We start from the raw sequence: 9,611 nt of genomic DNA on the forward strand, positions 1-9,611 counted from the left end.
TCCTGGCCCTATATATTAATTTTTAGTAGTTATACAAAAGTCATACATATGGGAACAGACAAATGGCTCAGCAGATAAGAGCCCTTTTACTCTTGCAGAAGACTCAGACTGAGTTCATAGCACCGACACAGCAGCTAAAGACGATCTGAACTCCGGTTCCAGCGAATCTGAGGCCCTCTTGTGGCTGCCATGGGTACTGCAAGCACACAGCGCACAGATATACATACAGGCAAAAACTTACACATAAAAACAAAGAGAATTTGAGAGGGAACCCACTGTGCAAAACTCACCATGTAGCCCAGGCTAGCTTCAAACTCCTTCCTTCACTTTCTAAATGCTGCAATTGCAAGCATATAATTTGCATATATTATGAGGTACCATGTGACAGTTCACCAAACAGAATGTAGAATGATCCGACATTTTTTTTTATTTTGAATGATCCGATATTTATTTCTATTTGTTCTGTATGGTAAGTAAGCCTTCAGGATGATGTAACCTGGCCAAGGCCATGCAATTATAAACAGGTGCCGTCAGGATTCACGTGGAGGGCCACTGAGATGGCCCAGTGGGCAAGGACGGCACTTCCTTTCATCAGACCACCTGACTTCTGGGACTGAAACCCACAGAAAGGTGGAAGGAAAGAGACAAGCCCACAAGGTTGTCCTCTTACCTCCACATGCGTGCTGTGGTACATATGTACCGATACACATCATAAACATATACACACACCAATAGTAAATAGTGTTAAATGAGAAGATAAAGGGGTTCTGTGAATGCTCATCCAACCCAGCATACCCCTCTATTACAGAGACTGACCAAGGCTACACTGCCAACTGCCGACTTCCAAACAGGGTGGAAAGAATTACTCTGGAAATAATTCTTCTCAGAGGAGTCTTCTCATTCGATTTGCTCTTTTATTCTCCGTCAGGAATTCCTGTTCATCTGGAATAATAGCTTTAACTGTATGACTACAGACAGATATTCAATCTGGGAGGTTTGTCTTTCTGACGTACATAGTCATAGAAGAATCGTTCATTCATTCATTCGTTCATTCATTCATTCAGTTTGTTTTGTTTTAAAGACTTTGTCTTACTACAAAGCCCTGGCTGTCCCCAACTCAATCTGTAGACCAGGCTGGCCTTGAACTCAGAAGGTCCTGCATGACTTTGCCTCCTGAGTGCTGAGGTTAAAGGCATGTGGTGCCACACCCGGCAGCAGCACTTCATCCATTGAAAACGTGTTTATCGCAGCATTTTTCTAAGTCATAGGGGTAAAAATACATGAGGTTGTGCTGTTCTACAGCTTATACACATACTGTAGTGTGTGCGTGTGTGCATGTGTGTGTGTGTGTGTGTGTGTGTGTGTGTGTGAGAGAGAGAGAGAGAGAGAGAGATTGTACGTGTATTAAGGGTTGGACCCTGAGCTGTGGCTTTGCTAGAGGGCTTTAATGCTGATCCACATCCTGATTTCTTCTTTCCTGTGGATCATGTATTATAAGGAGGAGGAGGAGGCAGCGAGGAGACCGTACCTAAGCTGTGGGCTTACTTTGCAGTGGGGTTGCGACGAGCTGCCTTTGGAAGTCCTTCGGTGAGGGACCAGTGACAACTGAGTGCCTTGCTTCACTTCGGCAATGAATTCTGACAAGTTCACGTGCGTATGCAGACCCCAGGTCTGCAACAACCTGGAGTTAGACCAAATGTGATGTCAAATCATGAGATCGTTTTGACCTACCAAAGACATGAAACACCCCAGATGAAGTGTCCAAGGGCAGACAGACCTCAAGGACATGAAGATCAGGTGGACTCTGTTACCGTGACCCGGCCCGGGCCATCCTCGAGACAGTTTGAAGCTATGACTTTGTGAGCAATCACATGGGCTCTCCCTTCCCCCAGCCAAACCTTTCTAAACATGCTTGCATGATTGATTAAAGCTTAGAACACGTGTGAGAAAAGTCACGCACGTACTCATTCATTCATTCATTCATTCATTCGTTCATTTTTTTTAACCACCCAAGAATACCTGTGCTCCAGAGGGGAATGCTGAGGTGAACACAGCAATCTGTTACTAACCACGTGAATTCCAGTGGCGAACACAATGAGCAACTATGGCCTGAAGTGGAAACTTCTGGTTTCCTTGGGAAGTCAGTTATGTCAAATGATGTTTTGCTGGGGCACACAGGTGAGACGATGTTCTTGCTAAAGCAGACTCATGAAGGAATGTTTTGCTGAAGCAGACACAGGTGAAAGGACGTTTAGCTAAAGCAAGCACGTGAAAGGACGCATGACGTTAAGAAGGAATACAAATATGACCCCGCAGACGGTGGACGACGCTGGATGGAGAGTGGGCTACCTCGCTATTCCTCGCTGCTTGCTGTCTGTTGTGACTTCATAGGAAGAAATGCACCAGAAACTTCTAGCGGTGTTCTTGCTGCTTCTGCAGACTCGGGCTGATTAGCAGAGTGAAATGGAAGTTTCTGGATATGTCAGCATCCAGAGCTCCTCATGTGGAGACTCACATGGTGTTTTGCTGAGGCAAGACCTGTGGGAGGACACTTGATGTTTGGAGAGAGTAAAAATAGGGCTCGAGGGACAGTGGGGGGGGGTGGGGCGGGGCGGGACTTACAGAGCTAGCTTTGCAACACTTTTTGTTGGTCTCTGTCTTTGCTGATCTTCGCTTGGTCGAGAGAGGCACAGACGAGAACTTCTGGTGTCCCTGATGGTCCCTGTCGCTCCTGCTGACTCATGCCGATTCAGCTGAGGCCTGGCTGTTTCTGCTGGGTTGTGCCACCCCTGCAATGAGCGTTTGCTATTCGTGACACTACTGGACTGCGGGTATCCTGACGCTGTGGTGTTTGCGAGCAGATGGAGCTGCTGAAGTGAACTGCTGATCTCCTGACAGTGCAGATTGGATTCTAAACAGGTCCATTCCCCCCCTTATTCTAACAACCTTTCTTTTTCACTACCTCTTGTGGGTGGTGGGCTAGAAGGGAGGCTAAAACCTTTAAGGACCCTTATAAAAAGTAGGTTTTGAAAAAAGAAGAACCCTACAATGGCTTGCACCTCAAAGTAGCAGTCTGGCTCTGAGTGGGAGAGGAGTATAAGGGCCTGCGGGAATGTACTAAAGCGGTGGTCACTTCCCTGGAGGCAGAGAGGGAGATGGCTGTCCAAGACTGATTTTAAAGGCAAGGACCATAAGCAGAGAGCAGCACAAGTCCAAGGCCGTCTATGTGAAGACCACAAAGGCCCAGAGGAGAACCACGAAGTGTGGGTGTGGGGGAGCAGAACTGCAGATCAGAGCAAGGACAAACTGTGAAGGGCTGTCCCTCCATGGGAGCTTGGGGTGTGAGAGAGAACCTTACCTGCCAGCATTTAAGTGTTGTCATTATAATTAAATATTTGGAGGGTGCTGACTGGCAGCAAGGTGGCCAATGTAAACATTCCTACTGCTAGGCCTAACAACCTGAGTCCAACCTCCTGAACTCACTCCCAAAAACTGTCCTCTGACCTCCACACGCACACCAGACCACAGATAGCAATCCTCCTGTCTCAACCTCCCAGGCTGAGAGGTGTGTGTCACACCAGGTTTAGGAAAATAGATGTCCATTCACCTGACACCTCTGTACTTTGGCTTAGATCACAGACAAGTGACTGTAAAACCCACCCTCTTATGTTGGTCATTTGATCACCTGGTACAGGGTTGAAGTGTTTCTCACATCTCCGATTAGGCTGGAGGTATTGGGCAGCACGCACCGAAGTGATTCAGGTCAGCCAGCAACTGTTATAGGACGGGGGAAAGTAGAAATAGGACCCCAGCCTACTTGCTAAATGGAGAACGATGGTCTGGTAAGAATGGTGACACTCATGTGTCAGCTGATCCCACCCATGCAAACCCAGAAGGTTCTGTCCTAGTTAAAAACTTGCCCATCTCTTGCCTGAACACTGATGAGAGTCGTTAGGTGAAGTAAAGGCAAGAGAAACATCGGTCAGAGAACATACGATAGTAAGAATCCAAAGTACAACAGACCAGGGCCATGAAAAAGTTTTCCAAGGTAAAGGTTAGTGGGGAAAACGGGGCCACCTGCAGGCCGACCCCTGCAGCACACCCACAATGGATTAAAGACCTGCTTAGCATTGGAAGACAGAGAGATGGACTGTGATGGTTATAAACTGTGTTTACAAGTGCTTGACGTTGACAGTCAGGGAGGTTCATGGGCTGATGTATTTCACACTCTGTCCACATCTGACAGTCTGTTTCCTGTTCAAGACACATAAGACAGCAAATATAAAAGTGTGTACAGCGGGTTGGGGATTTAGCTCAGTGGTAGAGCGCTTGCCTAGCAAGCTCAAGGCCCTGGGTTTGGTCCCCAGGCCCCCCCCCCAAAAAAAAGTGTGTACAGTGAGGGGACTTGAAGTCACAGGTTTGGTTTTCCTGATTATTTTTAAAGATTTATTTATTTATTATATATAAGTACCCTGTAGCTGTCTTCAGGCACACCAGAAGAGGGCACCAGATCTCATTACAGATGGCTGTGAGCCACCATGTGGTTGCTGGGAGTTGAACTCAGGACCTCTGGAAGGACAGACAGTGCTCTTAACCGCTGAGCCATCTCTCCAGCCCTTTCCTGATTTTTTTTTTCTTTTTCTTTTTTTCGGAGCTGGGGACCGAACCCAGGACCTTGCGTTTGCTAGGCAAGCGCCTACCACTGAGCTAAATCCCCAACCCTCCTGATGTTTTTTTTTTGTTTTTTTTTTTTTTGGTTTTTTTTTTCGGGCTGGGGACCGAACCCTGGGCCTTGCGCTTCCTAGGAAAGCGCCCTCCCCCTGAGCTAAATCCCCAACCCCGCCTCCTGATGTTTTTGAAACAAAATAATGCTTGCTTGAAGCCACGTTGTAAAGGGAGTAGTTTCCTCGAAGTGGTGACATACGCCTGTAGTCTGGGAGGAAGAAAGATCAAGGAAGTCAAGGGTGACCTCTGCTACTCAGTGGTTTCGAGCTAAGGCTACACGAGATCTTGGGTCAACGAGAATGTATCCCACCCCCAAATATAAAGAGAGGGGTTGAGGGAAGTGAAGACTTTGGGGTCTAGAATTTCCTGGAACAGCTTTCTAAGGATTGAGCTCAGGGCCTTGTGTCTGCTAGACACATGCTGGACCACTGAGTCACAACCCCAACCCTAAAATTGAGAATTTTTATATAGAAAATAAGGAGTGATGCTCAGTACCGCAGAATTGGGACCCAGAGGGAACCCTTTCTTAAGTTGCTTTGTTGGTATTTTGTCACAACACGGAGGCAGGTAATTAGTACAAAGAGCGTCCTACAAAGAAACCAACCCCCTACCATCTTTGACTCGGGCTGATGGGAACACAGCAACCGGTTGCTATGGAAACCACCCAGTCTCTCTAGTGCCTTGTTATAATAAGGATGGCAAATTTTATGCTACATTTTCACTGTCCTTTGGCCGCACATACGCATGGTAAAATAGCAATGAAAAGGTTGTATTTATAAAAACCCTTTTCCAGGACGAGGGGCATGGCTGAGGGTCTAGTGCTTGCCAAGAATGCTTGCCTAACACTTAAAAGATTTAAAAAAAAAAAAAAAGTTCTTGAAATTCCCAAATAAAAAGACGTCACTAAGATACATGCTGATAGTTTGTCAAAAAACTAAAATATGGTATCTTCTCCCTAACTGCAGGTTGATGATAGGAACTGAGTGTAATAAAACGTATATGATGTTTCGTGCCTACACCACCAGTGCTTGGGAGGTAGAGGCAGGGGGATGAGAAGTTGAAAGTCCTCCTCCACCAAATGAGGTCAGAGCTATCCTGGGCTACTTGAGATAAGGTCTAAATGGATAGAGGAACGGCTCTGACTGGACTTAGTGAACAATCAAAAAGGACATGAATTTAGAAGGGGTTGGGGATTTAACTCAGTGTAGAGCGCTTGCCTAGCAAGCACAAGGCCCTGGGTTCGGTCCTCAGCTCCGGAGGAAAAAAAAAAAGAATGAATTTAGAAGGAAGAACATATTGGGGAGAGCTAGAAGTGGGGCTAGAGGGTAGAGAGAACCATATTCTGTTGTACAGATGCTTGGAATTTTCAAAATTAAAATCTGATATAGTTGCACATATCGCACACCTGCTACCCCAGCTTTTTGGCAGGCTGAGGGAGGATTGTATTGTTGCTGTAAAACTATAAAAAAGAAATGCTGTCTTTTACCCCGCACTAGATCCGTACTGTGGTGCCCCAAGATATCTGGTGGATATCTTCATCTCAGTCAGTGAAGAATCTCACCTGCTCTGCTCCATTCCACATCAATCACACTGCCAATGGCTTCTCTCTGAGCCTGGCAACAATCTTTCCACCCATCTAGTTCCCAAGGCAGGTTGCCACCATGCCAGATATACACATGTCCCCAGTCACCACACTTTTTTTTTTTTTTTTCCGAGCTGGGAACCGAACCCAGGGCCTTGCGCTTGCTAGGCAAGCGCTCTACCGCTGAGCTAAATCCCCAACCCCAGTCACCACACTCTTAAATTCAGTTAAATCAGTTAAGAGTGGAATCTTAGCATCCACCTCCATGTTCTCTCTGCTGCTTCCTCTCACCCTTCTTACCTCTGGCTCCAGTCTCCTCCTCTCTCTAAAACTTTTCTCCCGCCCATCTTTCCTTCTCGTCCAATGACAGGCTTCGTTCTATCTTGTACCTGCCTTTCCCTGCGTGATGACATCATCCTACATTGTATAATATAGTAATAATATAGTAATACCACGGGGGTGGGGGGTCATATTTAGGATCAGAATGAAGTCCAGTCTAGTGTACATGAGACCCTGTCACAAAAAAATGAAAACACCAAACCAAATAAAAAACACCCCACCCCCTTCCATCTCAAAAACAAAGCAAATTTTGCTTTGTGATTAGTGATTCTGTACGAGTACCGTGGGATCTTGTCGCCAACATGCTTGGTTTGGGTTCCCACAATATTTGGTTTAGAAAGAAGGATGACAATGAAGAACACTGAACAGCATAGGGCTTTCTGGCTAAGCCCTAGTTCACAGCCTCCAAATGAGTGAGCCTGGACTATGCTAGAACTTTCCTGGCATCACGTGCAGGAGGCTGGGTGCTCTTCTCTTCCCATGAGGCATTGCTTCCCTTATCTACCCAATCCATCATGCCTTCGGTACCCCTTTACCCGACCCCATTCAGCAATTGTGTCGGTGATTCTTATCAACTAAAAAGGCCACAAATATTACTTCAGCAGGTCATAAGGGACGGCTCACTAGGTGAGGCTAAAATTTCTTTTGTGCTTTGTTTTGCTGGAAAAACTGACTCCACTTTTTTTCCTCTGACATAAAGGTTAGGAACCTGGGGTGTGATAAGGATGAGAAAGGTTGCCAGCGGGTGGTGGGCTCAACCTGGGAAAGACTGGAGACTGGAAATCAGAGGGCTAGCTGAATTTGTCCTCAGGCAACCAATCTGCTCTAGCTATTAGCTGCCTGGCATGCAGACAGAGAACTGCATTTGCTTGGATTGCCAAAGCCAGCACGGACATAGTTTCAAGTCCCCCAGGGACAGAAGCAAATTCAATCAGATACCATGCAGGACCAAGGGCACAGGCTCTGTTCTCTAAGACGGGCTGACTTCCTGGGCTGTGGTCTCCATGAGGTACCTACCTCTGGTATCTTCCGGGAATGTATGAAGACATGACATGATGGCGATTTAAAGTCTAAAACCTGGGGCTGGAGGGGTGGCTCAATGGTTAGAGCATTTGCTGTTGTCACAGCCCCCAAGACCTTAGCACAACTGCTGTCACATTAGAGGCTCCATTCTGACCTTGAAATCCAAGGTGTAGGCCCAACACCTGCCTAAGTGGGAACGGAGACCCAGTCCTTTAAAGACTTAGTCCACAGTTCCAGGAAAGTCCTTAAATGTCTTCTGTAGTTCTGCTTCTGGCTAACTGATGTGGTCTTGGGCATAAAAAGCAAAAGGCTGTAAGATTCGGGGCTGCATGATTTGAGCAGGTCCCCGGTGCAGCCAGCCACCAGCCCTCCGTAAGAGAGTCTGTGTGGTGGTCTCTGGTGGGCTTACCTTGAAACACTGTTTTTGAGGACTGCCTGGGTTCAATTCCCAACATCCGCATGGAAGTTCACAACCATCCCAGGTCTAGGGCATCTAATGCCTTCTTTTGGCCTTCACGGGCACCAGGTCTGCCTGTGGTACATTATCAATACATTCGAGCAAAACACTGCCTTAGTCAGGGTTTACCAATGTGAGCAGACGCCATGACCAAGGCAACTCTTATACGGACAACATTTACCTGGGGCTGGCCTGCAGGTTCAGAGGTTCAGTCCATTATCATCAAGGCAGGAGCAAGGTAGGCACAGTGCAGGAGGAGCTGAGAGTTCTATATCTTCATCTGAGGGCTGCTAGGAGAATACTCACTTCCAGGCAGCTGGGTGAGGGCCTTAAAACCCACACCCACCATGACACACCTACTCCAACAGGGCCACACCTCCAAACAGTGACACTTCTGGGCCAAGCAGAGACAAACCATCACCCAGCTATACACATACATGTTTTTAAAAAATTATTTTCAGAATTTAAAAAACAAATCTAAAACATCAGGAGTGGCCTGGAAGAGCTGGAGTGGGTAGGTGCTGCATTTTAGCTAAAGTTTGTAAGGTGAACCTAACTGCTATATCAAAGCTCCCTCAAAGGAAGGGAGAAAGGGAGGGACGGAGGGAGGGAGGGAGGATTCTTCATTCCACTCTATGCCATTCCATTGTATCCAACAAGCTTTTACTCTGCTGAAGACTACCCAGTAGAACTACCCAGTTCTACTTCAGAGTCTGTAGCAATGTTAAGGGAAGAAGAAGAAAGAGAGAACCCACCCACTTCTTTCTTTCTTTCTTTCTTTTTTTTTTTTTACAAGAGCACAAATCTACTTTTATTTATTTACTCTCCATTAGTTTAAATCGGGGATGGGTACAGCATCACACGGATTCTGTGTCCAATGGCCTTTGCAGGAAGGTTGCTTCGGAATTTGGCACGAACCATGCCACTGTTTCCATGGGCCCTAGTTACTTTTCCCCAGATCACTCTGGTTTTGTTTGGTTTGCCTCCAGGAGTCACTGTATTGTTTTCTGCTTTGTACACATAAGCACACCTCTTGCCTAAGTAGAACTCAGTTTCATCTCGGGCATAACACCTTCAATTTTAAGAAGAGCCGTGTGCTCTCTTTGGTTCCGGAGGCCTCGCTTGTAGCCAGCAAAAATGGCCTTGCACCACAGCCTTCCAGACATACTTGTTTTTTTAGAAGTCCTGTTCCCAGCAGGCCTCCAAAGACGCCAAGATGGCGGAAAGAGGACCACCCACTTCTTTCTAACCACATGGAGCCTGGGAATTTGGAATAGCAAAGACACCCTGTAAGATCACCACTCAACTCTCTTACTGCAGTCTCAGGAAGATTTTCTTGCCGGAAGCATGTCTGTGTATCCTATGGCTTTCAGGATCAGACATGGAATCCAGCTTCATGAAAAGAAAATTAAAGTCAAGAACCAAAATCAAAATAAAGGCATATATGTGTAGGGTTGTGGGTCCCACGTCTGCTCTACCGCAGGA

At 46.6% G+C, this 9,611-nt stretch overlaps 1 pseudogene; it reads right to left on the reverse strand.

The window, feature by feature from the left end:
* Window positions 1-8,925: 8,925 nt before the first annotated feature.
* Window positions 8,926-9,350, reverse strand: LOC116897856 (annotated as a pseudogene).
* Between the last annotated feature and the right edge of the window lie 261 nt (window positions 9,351-9,611).

Source organism: Rattus rattus, chromosome 4 (genome assembly GCF_011064425.1).
Source record: "Rattus rattus isolate New Zealand chromosome 4, Rrattus_CSIRO_v1, whole genome shotgun sequence".
Lineage (NCBI taxonomy): Eukaryota > Metazoa > Chordata > Mammalia > Rodentia > Muridae > Rattus > Rattus rattus.